Consider the following 15792-nt stretch of genomic DNA (forward strand, 5'->3'; position numbering starts at 1 on the left):
AAGAATAGAGTGATTCTAGAATATTCTCCAAGGTTGCAGTTTAACTCTGCTTCCCCCACTTTGAAACTATAATGGGCTGAATTGTGTGCTCTCAGAGGTTCCTATGTCAAAGTCCTAACTCTTGTACTTCCAAAAGGGCTATTATTGGGAGTCAGGGACTTTGCAGGGTAGTCAAGAGTAGACAAAGTCATTGAAGTAATTCCTAATCCAACCTGACCAGTGTCCCCATAAAAAAGGGAAATCTGGGCATGGAGACAGACACAGGAAGTGGACGTGAAGACACAGGAAGATGATGACACATCAAGGAGAGAGGCCAGGAACAGATTCTCCTTTATAACCTTGGGAGAAACCAACCCTGCCTATACCTTAAACTCTAATCCCATCCTCGAGAACTGGGAGACAGAACTTTCTAGTGTTTACGCTGCCACTCATGGTACCTTGTGAGGGTGCCCCTAGGAGCCAAACACAATATCCATCTCCCTGCCCAGCTTCCTCCCTGCAGCCCAGCCTGGTCCTGAGGCAGAGGACACACATTCATCTTGGAAGCTGGGCCACTGCCCCTCCTGTGCCTAGACTCAGGTCTCCTAACAAACCTCCATCTCCATATCACTCAGGGGGTGCCTGTTTTCCCCCTGAAACCCTGATGATGTGAAGCAAGAGTTCCCAGGGCTTGTAGCCTGAGCACAGGGATGGAGCCTCCAGTCTCTCTGCTTCCTTTAGGAAAACACCTCCAGCACCGACTGTGGACCACAAAGCCAGAACTAGTGGAGCCCTCTCCATGGAGTGTGGCCTGCTGCAGCCACCTGCTTCCCTGGAAGAGGCAAGTGTGTCTGGGGCTTTCTTCTGTCCAGGGTAGAGGCTCTGGCGCCGAGGAGGCTGCGTGGCGCTCCCTCACCCTAGCCACAGTCAAACATCATGCATGATTGGCAGGGAAGGAAGGATGAAAGCACCGTCATGGTGGTGTATTTATCACATTAAAACACAAAATTAATTCAGCCATTTCTTCTGACCCCAAAATGTCTGAGAAAGAGAGCAAGTAGGGAGATGAATTATTCATATCCTCGGAATCCATTCTCCCAAACATGTGCAAAAAAGAAATTGGGTTTTCCTCCTGAAATGGGGCTGTTTCACCTGAGGGGCCATGAGTCTGAGAAATGTGACTTTGCAGAGGCAGACATCACAGGCTTCCTCCATGGGCTGAGCTGTTCGAGAGAAAGGCAGCCACGGAGGACGGCCTGGCAGCTGCAGACGCTGAAGCTACAGGACAGACCGCTGTCAAGTCTCTTGCCCTGAGACGTGCGGGCCTGGCAAAGTCTGAGAGCGAGGACGACAAGCTGCAAGCCCCCGGGTATGGCCCTGCCACCTTTCTGCCTCCTACTTTTCTCCTCTGTAAAGCGAGCCCCTGAACTCATGTGCATCAACAAGGTGGGGGCTCCCAAGCGCTCTGTGACTCTAAGCTGGAAAGTTCCTGGTGATCCTCTGGAGATGAAGGTCAGCTTGCACCCAGAGGTAAGTCTGTGATGCTCTGCTGAGGCACAGTGGCGCTTCCAGCTGGACACCACCCTTCAGGGCTGTGGGAAGGACAGGGCTATCCAAGAGCTTTCCCAAGGGAGGGAAGAAGGCAGGCAGGCATGGAGGGTGGAGGGTGGCAGGGAGTTGGTACTGTCAGTCCTTGTTTTAGCCATCCATGGCTGGGCAGTGGTATCTTGTAACGTTTGAGTTTGCAGCTCCCTAATGGCAATGGTGCAGAGCATCTTTTAATATGCTTATTTGCCATCTGTATGCTTTCTTGATGGCATATTAAATGCTATTTGAACAGCTACTCTGGGCCCAGCTCTGTGCTAGGTTCTGCAAACCTACTATGAAGATAAATAAGACAGCCTTCCTTTCTACAAGGAGTTCACATCTCATCGGAGAGGCAAACACGTACATAAATGTGAGGCTATTTGGTGAGTACAGCTCACCAAATAGTGCTTTGGCGAGGGCTGGTGGGCAGTCCTTCTTTCTTACGCCCTTAGTTAGGAGACCAAGCAAACATCCTGAAGTTCTACCAGCCCTAAATTCCTCACCCGTGCTGATTGCTTAGTTAACAGTTCCTGGGGTGTAGCCAGGCTTAGTAAATGTTTGCTGATCTTCATCACCATCATGGTCTTCATCATTATCATCGTCTCCATCCTTATTAGCTGGAAGGTCCGAGAGGCTTCCCAGGAGCCAGAGCTGAAGCCCATCCTCAAAGACCGATGAGTCAGCATTTGCCCACTCTGCAGGCAAGGACCCCCAGGCAGGATGCCCCACCTGTCGTGGTTTCCAAGCAGACCAGCACAGGGATGTCACTACTAGGTACCAGGTTCCAAGAATTTCAAGTTTGCTGTGTTTTCCAAAAAGCCGCCATGGAGGCCAGGCAGGCTCAGGATGGGAGGGCAGGTGTTTTTTGGAGCCAAGACCAGTGCTGGTGGACTGTGATGTGACAAGGACTCATATTTGTCCCACTTCCGGCAGCCCCCTGAACTCCCTTCCAAGAGAGCCGCTGTCCTATCTAAGGGTAGCCTTAGCCCAAGTGAGCCAGGAACTGTTCGGGGCTCAGCCCAGGAGACCCCCTTGGCCTCCCTCAAGACGGATCCATCTACAAGGCTCTCTGCCTCCCTGGCTCTGCTGGGGTCTTTAATTGCAGTCTGTTGGTAGAGCACTGTCAAATGTGCAGACAAACGGGGCTGCCAGGGGTCAGGGTGCAGCATGGGGCTGGGCCATTTCCCTAAATTCCAAATGTCCCTACCCCTAGCCCTGGAGATTGGGATGACTGGGGACAGATGACCCAACCAGGGCAGCCAGAGCTGGAAAATAAAGAAGTTTTCTCCCTCAAACCTGGAAAACAACATTTTGAGATGCTATCAATCAGGTGATCAAAAGATCAGCCCAGAGACCCACAATTAGAATAATGGCTATGTCGCTGGACTCCCACATAGTCGACTGCGGTTCGAGTCCCGGACCCGGTGGCTTAAACTCACGCCGGGCGCGTGTGCGTACGTGCCCAAGATCCTGAGAGGAGAATGGAGGAGAAAGGATTGCAGCATGGCCATCCCCCCTGGGGGGTGATTTCTCACCTTCTGTCTCTCTGTCTCTGTCTGTCTGGTGAGCGCACATGCCCTATAGTGAAAACTTCTCCAAAAAAAAAAAAAAAAAGATCAGCCCAAACAGGGAAGTGGAGGGGGTATCTCAACCCTGCTCAGAGGGCTGACAGGTGCTTTTCCAAAGAAAAGGCTTCCCAGTCTCTGGGTGGCAACCAGTCTTTGGACAGGCCTGGACAGCCCCTAGGACCTGAGAGAGGCCACAGCCCAGGCTAGGTAGGATCCAGCGCTGACCACCAGGAGCACAAGCTGAGAAGCAGGATGGGGCAGTGATGGGCGTCAGGAACCTGCCCATGTTCCCAGCAAGAGTTACCCTCCCTGGCCCACACCATCTTCTCATGACCCAGAAACATCTCTCCTCACTCAAACCAAGTCACACACTGCTCAGACACCAGGCTCCGGCATCTTCTCCCAGCCCTGGCAGGTGGAGGAAGTGCAGGCGTCCAGCCCCTACCCCGAGGTCATTAGGGAGGGCAGGAAGAGCCTAGGAGGGGACCAGGCAGCCAGTCAGAGTCCCGGGGAATCCTGAGAAGACAGACCACCTTTCTTCTACCCTCAGTCCACAGGAGACCCTGCCGTAGGTGTGAGCCTTGGCAAGTCAGGCTGGCTAGAGGCAGGACCCAGAGCTGCAGGTACCAGCCCATCCAGGCCAAGCCTGTCAACCTATATGGGGAGGTGGGGAAGACACACTCTCAGAGGCCAGGCCCACCTCCAATATGGGCAAAAAAGGCTGGGGGGGGGGGGCACGGGCAGCACCTGATTCTACTAATTAATTGCTTCAAACAGTCTCTGAAGAGCAGCCAGGCCTGGAAGGTCTGGCCTCCAGACAATGGCATCTCTTCTGAAGACTGAATTTGTCTAAATTTTCTTCAATGTTTGGATACCGAAAGCTAAACCCTCCTCATCTCTCTATCTCCTTCTCACACACACAGCTCATTAGCAGAATTTGATAATAGGGTGGAGGACGAGACGGTAAGCTTCTTGCATAGAGTGCTAGTCCCACACTGACCCTTCTTCCTGGACACCCTCCTAGGCCTTCACCACATGCCCTGCTCATCCCTGGGTCTCCACTGACTCCATTATACCAGGTCAACTGCTCTCAGCAGGCCCTTTATGCCCCCCTAGACTAGCCTGAGTTCATGATCTGACCCTTCCACCTATAAGATTTAGGGCAAGTTCCTTATTAAACCTGTGCCTTCATTCCCCCATCTGTAAGCAGAGGCCCTTGATAACACCTACACTACGGACTGGTTGTAAGGATCAAAACAGAAAGCAGCTAACCGGGCATCTGGACGCAGGCAGCCCTAGCCACTGTTGTCATTTTCTCTCGAGCACTTACTTCAGTTTATAATTATGCGTTCATTTGAGTAATTACATGATTAACGCCTGACTTTCCCCCTCAGTGGTTGGCTCTATGAAGGCAAGGACTCAAGGACACCTCACACAGGGACAGGCTCCTGGGTGGTGCTCAAGAAACTTCTGCTGGGTAGATGGATGGATGAATGGATGGATGCATGAGTGGGTAAGTGGACGGGTGGATGGATGAGTAGAAGACTGGTTGGATGAATGACAGACATGTGGGCAGGTGGGTGGATAGGCATATGGGTGAATGGATGGATGGATGGGTGGGTAGATGAGGGTGGATGGGAAGGAATGAATAGAAATGGATGGTTGGGTAGATGGATGAATGGATGAGAGGCTCATGGGATCAGAGGGACAGCTCCACTTCTGATGTCCAGCTGAGGTCCCTGCAGGGGGCACTCTGCCCATGTCTGACAAGAGGGGCTATCTGCTGGAACAATCAGTGCTTGCCCCATCACTGTGCGATTTGGGCTGAGCCTGAGAAGCCAGCTCTGCAGAGAGGGTTCCTAGCCTTGGACTCCAGAGTGTCATGTGGTTCCCTGGGACAAGCATGCCCACGTCTTTTGCTCAACTGAGACAGATGAGGCACAAATGCATGCTTCATCGGGCAACGGGGAGTCAGACGTCCCTGTGTGCAGGCATCCTGCTGTGCTGGTGATGGAGATGCTTGCTCAGGGGCCTCCGGTGCTGCCGGGGTCATGTTTGATCAGGACGAAGGGGTTAAGTGCTGGCTGCTCTTTAAAAGCCAGAACTGAGATCAATGCAACGCTTCCTCCCTCAGCCCCACAACCTTGGTGGGCTTTGCACCCCCTCCCCAAGATCACTCCTTCTGCCTTACCTCCCCCCACCCCGACCCCCTGCCGAACTGCAGGGAGAGGCCAGTTCCCGCCAGAGTCACTCTGAGCTGTTTTGTGAAAAATCCATTTATTGTCTGCATTGCTTGGGAAGTTATAATCTCGAGGCTGCAGCTTCCTAAGGCGTTGCCATGGAGATGAATTTTCTATCATAAATAAAAGTATTCTGGGGTCAGGAGATCTCAAGCATAACTAGGACAGATTTTGAGGGGGAAAATGCCAGAATTTTTGAGACACATGAGATGATGATTTGGGCTGCTTTTTTCCGGAGGGTGTTTTTCAGGCTGTTATGAATTTGGCACAGGAGCCCAGCTGCCTTTGAACACGGGCCTGTCCCTCGTCTGTCCCCAAGCCCGACCAGCATCCTGTCTTCCTGCCCCGCCCTCCTCCACCTGCTTCGGGCCCAAGCCCTAGGAGGCTTGAGTTTGAATCCAGGCGCCAGTGTTGGAAGGAGGTGTGGGAGAACGTTGACGGGTTGGCTCCAGGGACCCCACAAGTGGCAGGAAGAGCCTATGGCTTTGCTACGTGTCCTCTTCCATCTCTGGACTTGACACTGCTGGGGAACTGAGCTCCCTCACTCCAATTTTCTTGGCACATTCCTCAGGTGCCTCCCATAGGGCCAGGAGTGAGCCTGGGGCAGAGGAGGGGCCCTCCAGCCCCAAGTGACCCTCACTGTGAGGCCCTGACCCACCAGCTCTGTGGATGCTCACTTCCCACCAGCCCTGGGGAAGTTAGCTTTAGGGATTTCCTTTTGTGCGGGGTCAGCACAGGTCAGTGTTTAAGGAGATAGGGAGGTGAGAGCAGTGCCTTGTGGGGAGGTACGCAGGGCTGAGAGGCCTCGGGTCACCACCTAGGCCAGCAGCCAACATGAGCTGTTTGCCAACCCCCACCCACACACCCGGCATTAGGTAAACACCGCCTTCTGCACTCACCCCTACCCCCCAAGCGCCATCCCTTGCACAAAGAGGCCCCGGGTCCTGGGCAGCTCCAGGAGTCCCCATGATCCTGGGATGAGAACCACTACACCCTAGGTCCCCCTCAGTCTGCTGAGGCCCTACCAGAAGGAAGCAGCCCTGGGCTCTAACGGCCCTCGACCTATCTTTCTAGGGAAGCTGCAATCAAGGCCAGGGCTGCAGCCCCAGGCACCGCTGTGCTCCAGAAAATGAATGGTAGGCAGGGAGAGGAAGGAGGGAGTGCAGAAGAGGGAGGAAAGACGCGGTGGGGAAGAAGGCAGCAGATTGCTGTGGTAGATGATGCCTCTGGAATTTGGACTCAAGCCCCGAGCCCTTGTCCCTCCTTCCCATGAGCTGGCACCTCTCCCCTAGAGTCCACTTTACAGGGAGAAGGTCCCGGCTGGCAAAGAAGGCCCTTGAGGATGGTAGATGGGCAAATCCTACAGAGAGCCTTCCTTCACCTGCAGACATTCTGCAGAACAAGATCGGACCCTGAGGGCTGAAGCCCAGAGCGAGGCTCTCACCCAGGGTCACATCCCAGGCAGGGTGCTCCTGTCCAGCTTCCCCCAAGACCTGCTTCCAGCACAGGTTCTTTGCTTCCTCACAATGTGATACTTTATTTGCTGAACCCAAACACAGTAGGCTGTGTCTGACAAGGCTGTGGGCAGCGCTGCAGTCTGTGGGAGCTGCACCTGGCCCAGGAGGGAGACGGCCCCAGGGGCCCAGCCAGGGCCATGCTAGTGGCAGCCCTCTCAGTGCCAGCTCAGCTGGCATCCCTCTGATGCTGGCCCATACCCACTGCTCTAAGGATGGTTCTGGGGGCTCGGGCACACCTCCAGCAGACCAGGCCAGTACGTGCTGAGGGCCTTCAGTGTGTGGCCTCACTTCTAGAAAGACTGTCTAGGGAGCACGGACAGCACCACATAGGACATGGTCAAATGGCAGTGTCCTTACCACTCGATGGAGTCCTGGGATGCTACAGAGGTCACTCATCAATCGAAGACTATTTAACAGCCTGGGAGGTGCTGTTTTTTCAAGAGCAGCAACAAATGGAGCTATATGCAGAGTACCGGGGTTGTCTAGGCTGAGAGGCAGACATAGACACAAATGGGAATTCGTTTCTCCAGTGAATTTTGAGATCCTTAATCTGGTATCCAACTGAACTTCACCTCGTGTGAGCCTGTGTGTGGCTACGTTGACCTTCGTGCGTGTGTGTCTATGCGCTTGTTCCTTCTCCTTTTTACCAGAGTGTGTGCATTCACCATACAAAGAGTGCATGAGAGAGAGAATTTGAGAGAGGGAGAGGGAGAAAGCATCCTTTAGTGGAGCGTCGTCATGCTGCAATCCCTCCTCTGCCATGGTTCCCTCCTTCTGGGAATTTGGGCATGCATGCACTTGCACCTGGCATGTGTTTTGGGATACCAGGGCTGGTATTTAAACCACAAGGTCAGCCATGTGGGATCCACCAGACCACAGGGCTCATCCAACTGCCCATATATTTCTGAGTGTGCCCACGCCTGCGTGTGACGCTTTGTATGTTTTTGTGTCCGTGTGTATGACTGTGTGTCTACAGCTGCAACTGTCTGTGTCTCTCTGAATATTACCCTGATTCAAAACCAAAGACATCTTTTTTTTTTTTTTTTTTTGGAGAGGTTTTGCTATAGGGCGTGTGTGCTCGCCAAAAAGACAGAGGGAGAGACAGAGAGACAGAAAGGAAGAAATCACCCCCCAGGGGGGTTGGTCATGCCGTAATCCCTTATCTTCCATTCTCCTCTCAGGATCTTGGGCACGCACACACACGCACCAGGCGTGAGTTTAAGCCACCAGGTCCAGGACTTGAACTGCAGTTGACTACATGGGAGTCCAGCAACATAGCCATTATGCCAACTGCTGGTCCCAAAAAACCAAAGACATCTTAAGAAAAAAGAAATGTAGAAACCGATAGCCCTCTTGAACATAGACACAAAAATCCTTAACAAATCATTAACAACAACAAAAAAAAATCAATAATATATAAAAGAACAATACATAATGACTGAGAGGGGGATTTATCTCCAAAATTTAAAGTTCATTTAACATTTTTAAAAAGTCATTGTAATTCATGATATTAATAGAATAATGTAGAAAAAATCTCCATGGTAATTTCATTTATTTTTTAATTAGTTACCTTCTCCTATGAGCAAAAGAGACAGAGAGTCACCCCCCAATAGAGTCTTCACACTGTGATCTGCCCCCAGCTTCTGTTAGCCCTGGGTCAAGGGCATGTGCATCTGGTATGCGCCAAGCTGTCTCTGGATGCGAACCTAGAACCTTCCCGTAAGTCAGCCTCCTACAGCACTGCTCTTCTGCTGTGTCACTGCATAGCCTCCAGAATTTTAAGATATAGAAACTATACAATGAGAGACCAGCAGATGGCATAATGGTTACATCACTGGACTCCCTTGCAGTTGATCATGGTTCGAGTCCTAAACCAGGCAGTTTAAACTCAATGCCAGGCACATGTGCATGCATGCCCAATATCCCGAGAGGAGAATGGAGGAGAAGGGATTGCAGCGTGGCCATCCTCTCTGGGGGGTGATTTCCTGCTTTCTGTCTCTCTGTCCTCTCTCTGTCTTTCTGGCAAGCACATGCACCCTATAGCAAAAACCTCTCAAAAATAAATAAATAAATAAATAAATAAATAAATTCAGAAGAATAAAAATCACCTGAAGTATATTCTCTGACCATAATGGAATAAAATTAGAAATCACCAATAACTAGAAACTTAAGGGGGCCAGCAGGTGGCATGGAGGTTAAGGTGCTGGACTCCCACATGGCCGACCGCTGTTTGTATCCCAGACCTGGTGGCTTGCTTTCTCCTCTTCCCTCTCTGTCTCTCTCTAGCCAAATTTTAAAAAACAATAATGAAGAATAATATTGAATTTTAAAAATTCTTAAAAAAAAAAGAAATTTAGGAAACTAAACAACACACTCCTAAATAATACTTCAAAGAAGAAATCCCAAAGAAACTAGAGAAAATTTATAGCTGTAAATTCAAAAAAAAAAAAAGAAGGGACTATGTTATGCCCATGCTCCATGGAAGATGCCTTCTCACGTTCTCTCTCTCCCCTTCTCCCAGAAAGCACGCACACCCTCTGGCAAAATTTAGAAAAAGAAAGTGATACCAAATTAATAACTTAATCTTATATCTCTTTTTTTAAAAGGATTACTATTTAATTTTATGTATTCATTTATTTATTTTATTTAGACTAGAAAAAGACATGGGGGTGGGGGGGAGTGAGAAAGCAAACCACCAGGGCCAGGACTCAAACCGTGCTCAGTCATGAGGGAGTGTCCAGTGCCTTAACCACCACACCACCTGCTGTTCCCCTTAATCTTCTATCTTAAGCAACTTAAAAAAGAGTAAACCAAACCCAAAACAAGCAGAGGAATAAAAAAATAAAGAGTAACGAGGAAATACATAAAAGAATAGAAAACAATAGGAAATATTAACAATACCAAAAATGGGTTGTTTGAAAGATCAATAAAATTGACATAACTTTAGCGATGGTGACCAAAAAAAGAGAGAAGAATCAAATTATTAAAATCAGGAATGAAAAGTGAGAACATTATTATCAACCTTACAGAAGTAAAATATATTATAAGGGAACACTGAGCATTTTGTGCGCCAAGAAAACAGCTAACGTAAATGTAAGGAACACATTTCTAGAACCACAAAGTGACCCAAGAAACAAAGGTCCAAAAACTAAAATTATAAAACTCGTAGAAAATATGGTCAAACCTTCATGGGAACCAACAGTTAGCGTAATGGCTATGTCGCTGGACTCCCACATAGTCGACCGTGGTTCGCGTCCTGGACCCGGTGGCTTAAAACTCACGCTGGGCACGTGTGCGTGCGTGCCCAAGATCCCGAGAGAAGAATGGAAGAGAAGGGATTGTGGCATGGCCATCCCCCCGGGGGGGGGGGTGATTTCTCACTTTCTGTCTCTATGTCTCTCTCTGTCTGTCTGGCGAGCGCACGCGCCCTCTCCAAAAAAAAAAAAAAAAACCTTCATCAGTGGATCTTGTATACAAAGTTCGGGGCAATCTTGTTCTAATTTGATCTAATCCAATAGTTTGGTCATTTTACAAGTGAGAAAACCAAGTCCCAGAGAGGGTTGAGGCCCTGTGGAGATTGCTCTCTCATCAGGAATAGAAGGGACCTCCAAGCCACACGCCCCTGCTATACCAGAAACTGTCTTAGTGTGCATGCTCTGTTGAGCTAAGAATGAATGAATGAATGAATGAACAAACTCATACTCATTGAGATCAGCCCTCCCTGTTGTTCAGAATGAGGGTTTGGCTTTTCCACCCACCAGCCCAGGAGGAAACCTGGGTGGCAGGTGCTGCTCTTTGTCTGAGTCCTGGTGCCTATTTCCTGGGAGAAGTGGGCAGAAGGAAGTCAGCACATAGAGGTTAGGAGCCAGGACAGCCAAGGCTGGCTCAGCAGAGAAGGAGAAGTGGATCTGAAGTCAGGCAGTGGCCACTGGTGTCTAAGAAGCCAGGATCTGAGATCTGGCCTGGCTAGGTGCAACAATCCTTACTCCAGGGGCAGCCACCTCTGGGATCACATGCCTGGTGAGTCTGCAGCTGTAAGGACCTGCTGAGGGGACCCAGCCAGACCCTCAGGTGCCAAGCAGGATGAGACCTCCCCTGCCCAGAAAGTTTGAGCATCTGTTCCCAGCCAGACTTCAGCAGCAAGGTGTCTGCAGCCAGCCCCAGTCCTAAAGCCAAGAGGGCACCCCTGACATGGTTTCCTACAAGCCCTCACTGTCACAGGGTCCACCTACAAGAGACCAGCGCATCTCAAAAGTGCAGCAGAAAGAGCCAGAAGAAGGTTCCCCACTCGGCCTCTGCCCTGTGGTTGGACCTCACAGCCCAGTCCCTCTGGCAAGACTCCTGACTCTTGCCCAAGGGGCATAGGGGGCACTCACAGTGTTGTCCGGGCAGAAGATAGCCCCGAGGCAGGCCCAGGGGTCCAGGCCCAAGGCCAGCCTTGTCGGTATGCTCAGGGATTCTAGTCTGTAGATGGTCACGCAGTAGGGACACCAAGTCCACCAAGTAAGGGTGAATGCAGCCATGCTCCACGGCTGAGGGCTGGGTCCCCAGGGGCTCTGTCAGCAGCATCACTCCAACCTGAGGCTGGGGCCTGTGATGGGTACCCACCCCCATGTCTGGGACTGGTTGGGAGGGGTCAGAGGGCAGGAAGTGTCCTTCTGTCCTGTGTGCTGGACAAGAAAGGGCCTTCTAAGCAACTCAGTACTTGGGGGAGCCCCCACCCAGCCACAGGGTTGCCTGGCTCCTGCTCAGGAACAAGACGGAGCATGGTGGTGGCTTCCGCCACCCCGGTAGGGGCAGGGGCCTCGGGCCACAGGCACTGTGGGGACGGATGCCCGGTGCGTGGCAGGGCAGCCCTTTGGGTCAGCCCTCCAAGGAACGCTGCCCACTAATCGTCAGGCTGGGGGCCAGATAATGAATACTCCACATTTTTTGGCGGCTCAAAGGCCCGGTTGGAAACAGTCACTGTTTTATTCTGCAGAAACCACACGCTTTTCGTCTGAGCGCCTGCAGGGAGTGGGGGTGGACTCCAGCCGTGGCAGGGGGCTGGGGGCCAGCTCCTACGCCCTGCTATCCCCCTCCCCCAAGGCCAGGCTGAGTTCTGACTTCTGCCCCTGGGATGAAGAGGTGCAGTTCAATGCTGAGGCCCCCAGGACCCTTAATAGCAGGACCCCTGCTCACACGAGCTCCCTCAAGGGTCTCTTCTGGGGGACACTGGGGGAACCCAGAAAAGATGCAGCCCTAACCCTGTCCTCAAGGGTTCCCAAGTTGCTGAGAGACCCAGGGAGTTACAGCACCCAGGCCTGAAGATGTGAATGAGCAAAAAGCCCAGATAGTCTGGGTGATGGGGGTGGGAGAGGGAAGAAGCTCAGCCCTGCTGGGAGGGCAGGCAAGGAAGCTTCCGGAACCTCACATCTATAGGTCTCCCTTCATCTGCGCTTGGGGAAGGCCTAGCAGCACGGGGTGAATCCCACCCTACTCTTCCCTCGAGGTGCACAGAAGGGGTGAGTGTGCAGGTTGGACAGGCCTGAGCTCCAGCCTTGGCTGCCTTTGTCACTCTGATATCCCACGAGCCTCCCTGTAGTTGGAGGATCCTGGGGAATCTCCACAGCATCTGCCCTGGTCCAAGCCCCTATGTACACCATGACCTCCAGGACAGCTGGCCAGCCAAAGGTCACACAGCTAGGGCTGCCCTGCAGAGCCACATTCTCACACCCCCTGGGCAGCCCACGGGCACAGGGTACCTTTATCTCCAACCCAAACTCAGCCCTATGCATCAGTCCTCACTCCAGATCAGCCCACCCAGGACCCAAGGTTCAGCTCATTCCATGGTAATATCACTAGGCAAGCTCACAGGCCTGGAGAGGGAGGGTGTGCAGTAGGGGCTGGACCCAACAAGAGGCCACAAAGGGTCTGTGGATGGTTGTCTTATAAATAGCCCTCCCCAGCCAACGGGTTCAGAGCACTTTTTCCAGGCCACGGCCCCATCAGACAATGGTTGCCCATTGAGCCCTGGTTCCTTCCGCCCAGGCCTCCCCGCCTGCCCTGGGCTCCGATATCCGCCCCACCATGGACAGAGCCAGCGTGGCCGTGGGGGTCAGAGGCAGACAGGAGCAAGCAGTGAGGTGGACCCATGCAGGGCCTGAAGATCACTCAAGGTCTTGAACTTCATTCTAAGAGCCATGGAAACAGCAACAAGATTCTAAAAGGGATGAGAGGCTAGGATGGCATAGCATTTGAAAAGACCCTTCTCTGGCTGCTCTTTGGAGAGTAGGTGAGTGGGAGTGGATGACATGCAGCGAGGTGGGCTTGAAAGTCATCTAGGTGAGAGGCTGTGTGGGGATGGCTGTGGCTGGAGAGTTTCACACATGGCCATGTGCAAGGGTTATTTTGCAGCCACCATCCTGGACAGCTTAGACCTAGCTGCACCCTCCCAGCTACCTCTGCTCAGCTCCTGGGTGGCCACAAGGCCCATGCAGCCACCTGTCCCTTGGGTATCCACAGCTCCCTGCCCCTGCCTTCTCCATCTGATGTCTCCAGAGGTCCCCATGGGACTTCTCATGCCTGAGTGCCCAGAAGCTAACCTTAACCCTCGACCAGTGGGGATAGGTGACGGGTAGATGTGTCACCTTTTGCCCCCGAGCAGACAGCTGCGAGGTATCCTCAGGGTTCTCACAGAAAGGAGCCCAGGGAGGGACCGAGGTCCCCTTTTTGATCATTCCACACTGTGTCCCTCAGTCCTATTTCTGGGATCCACCTACCAAATTATCTGTCTACAGGTCCATTTCTCTGGCTCTGCCTTGGGGCATCCAGGCCAAAGCACCCCAGCTTCCCTTTCAGTAGCCCCAAGTTTCTTCCAGCGAGAGAGATCAGTATTTTTGGACAGGATTTTACCCCAATGATTCTCCTACCCCAGTTTCCAGCCAGCTAGGGCCACAGGTGCAAACCATTGGGCCCAGGCTAATTAGGCTGGGCCATGAACCAAACCTGGGCCTCCCACGTGGCCTCAGTCATCACATAGCAGCAGCCCCATCTTTAGGTGGCATCTTGATTCCCTTGGAGAAACCCCATTTCCCTAAATTCTATCTAGTGCTTCTTGTGGTATTCCATCTTACAACAGAAAGTGAGATGTGGGACACCCCCTTCCCCCAGCCCACCTGGGCATCAAGCATTGGGAACCCCTCAGAGGTTGATTCAGAGTGGGCAAGGATCAGACACCAGAGCCCTAAGGCCATGTGACTATCCACCTCCTGGGGAAGAGGCTGGGCCCACCAGCAAAAGAAACCTAGATGCAGACCTGCATGATTTCCTGTCTATTCTGATTTCCATCCCTGACTCGGTTTAGGCCCCTCACAGGTGGGGGTGAGGAGCACAGGACCCCCAGGTGTGTGCACCTGGATGACAGTCGTGCCAATCCCTAACCCAGGGGCATGGGAGGAGCATCATGATTCTCGGGCATCCAGCTGGAGCTGAGTTACTGCAGCAACATCCAGGTAGAAAGGCCTGACAGGCAGGTGCATGTGCGCCTGGAGCTCAGAGATAACAACCCGCAGTCTGGAGGTTTCTGTGAGGAACGCAGAGCTGTGGGACACTGGAATGAGCCTGCAGCCAGAAGACTGGACCCCACTCGGACACAGAGAACTGGCCCCCGGGACAAAAGTGCCATGAGAGGGCAGTAGACACTGCTAGGCTCCCACCAAGGCCCCAGATACTCCCAGGACCCCACCCCCACCCCCTTGAGTGACCTTCTCATCCCCTCCCAGAATCTCCTACAGGGCTCCAGACTTGCAGAAGGCTGGCATGAGCCCAGGGTGGCAGGACCATGGCCCTGGCCACAATGCCAGCAGCAGGAAATGAACACCTGACAGGCCAGGTCAAGAAGTAGGTCTGACCCTGACACATCTGCACCATAACACCAATGGCGAGTTCAGAGTTTAGCGTGTGTAGCTTGCCACAAGCTCACCCATCCTCACCAACCCCCTCTAATCTGCTTAAGCAACAAAACCCACAGTGTGATCTGAGGAAGTGGGTTCCACTTGGTTCTGAGGATGCTGGATAGGTCAAAGGCAGAGCACTGGCCTCAACCTCAGAGGCTATGGGGCCTCAGGCCATTCACTCACCAGTAGTCCATAGGAAGCCACGCTGGCCAAACCCGTCACTTGGTACCACCCTCACTCCAGCCTACCTCATCCCAGGGCCCCTGAATTTTTATTTAAACTTATATGAACATTCTTTAGGGGAAAAAAAAATGTTATGCTGGCCTGACACCATGGCAAGGGGCAGGGTGTCGCTGTGCAATGCTACAGTCACATGGGAGGCCCAGGATCAGATCCCAGGGAGACATGAACAAGTTGGGCGTGCCTGTGATCTAGGCTGGGTGGGAGGCTGGGGGGAGGGTCCTGGTATGGCGAGGCCCTGTGAAGAGTGCTTTGTCTCTCTGAAGACCTTTTTGTTTTCTAACTAAGCTATTTTAACCTTCCTATTGTGCCCAAAGATGAAACACTGGAGCATCAGCTCTAGTCATATTTTTAATCCACAGCTCAGGTTAATACTCAGACCTATCACACATGTGTCCTAAGAGCCCTACTCAGTCCCTCTATAATGTAGCCAACCCCACCATGCAGGCATGGACTAAATGACCTTGTATAGAGTGTTTTTTTTTTTTTTGGAGAGATTTTCACTGTAGGGCGCATGCGCTCGCCAGACAGAGAGAGACATAGAGACAGAAAGTGAGAAATCACCCCCCAGGGGGGATGGTCACGCCGCAATCCCTTCTCCTCCATTCTCCTCTCGAGATCTTGAGCACGCACGCACAAGCGCCCAGCGTGAGTTTTAAGCCACCGGGTCCAGGACACGAACCGCGGTCGACTACGTGGGAGTCCAGCGACATAGCCATTATGC

General features: G+C 52.3%; 1 protein-coding gene and 1 long non-coding RNA gene across 2 annotated transcripts in view; one reads left to right on the top strand and one right to left on the bottom strand.

Annotated features, from left to right (window-relative positions):
• Positions 1–15792, bottom strand: part of PDGFA (platelet derived growth factor subunit A) — a gene marked incomplete at its 5' end in the record, with an annotated part of 61782 nt that overhangs the window by 17595 nt on the left and 28395 nt on the right.
• Positions 1032–15792, top strand: part of LOC114009562 (uncharacterized) — a 23012-nt gene continuing 8251 nt past the window's right edge. The window contains exon 1 of the long non-coding RNA XR_003550960.1: positions 1032–1509. This is a non-coding gene — a long non-coding RNA (uncharacterized LOC114009562). The remainder of the gene's footprint in view (positions 1510–15792) is intronic.

The sequence above is a fragment of the Tupaia chinensis genome, unplaced genomic scaffold, assembly GCF_000334495.1.
Source record: "Tupaia chinensis unplaced genomic scaffold, TupChi_1.0 Scaffold000052_1, whole genome shotgun sequence".
NCBI lineage: Eukaryota > Metazoa > Chordata > Mammalia > Scandentia > Tupaiidae > Tupaia > Tupaia belangeri.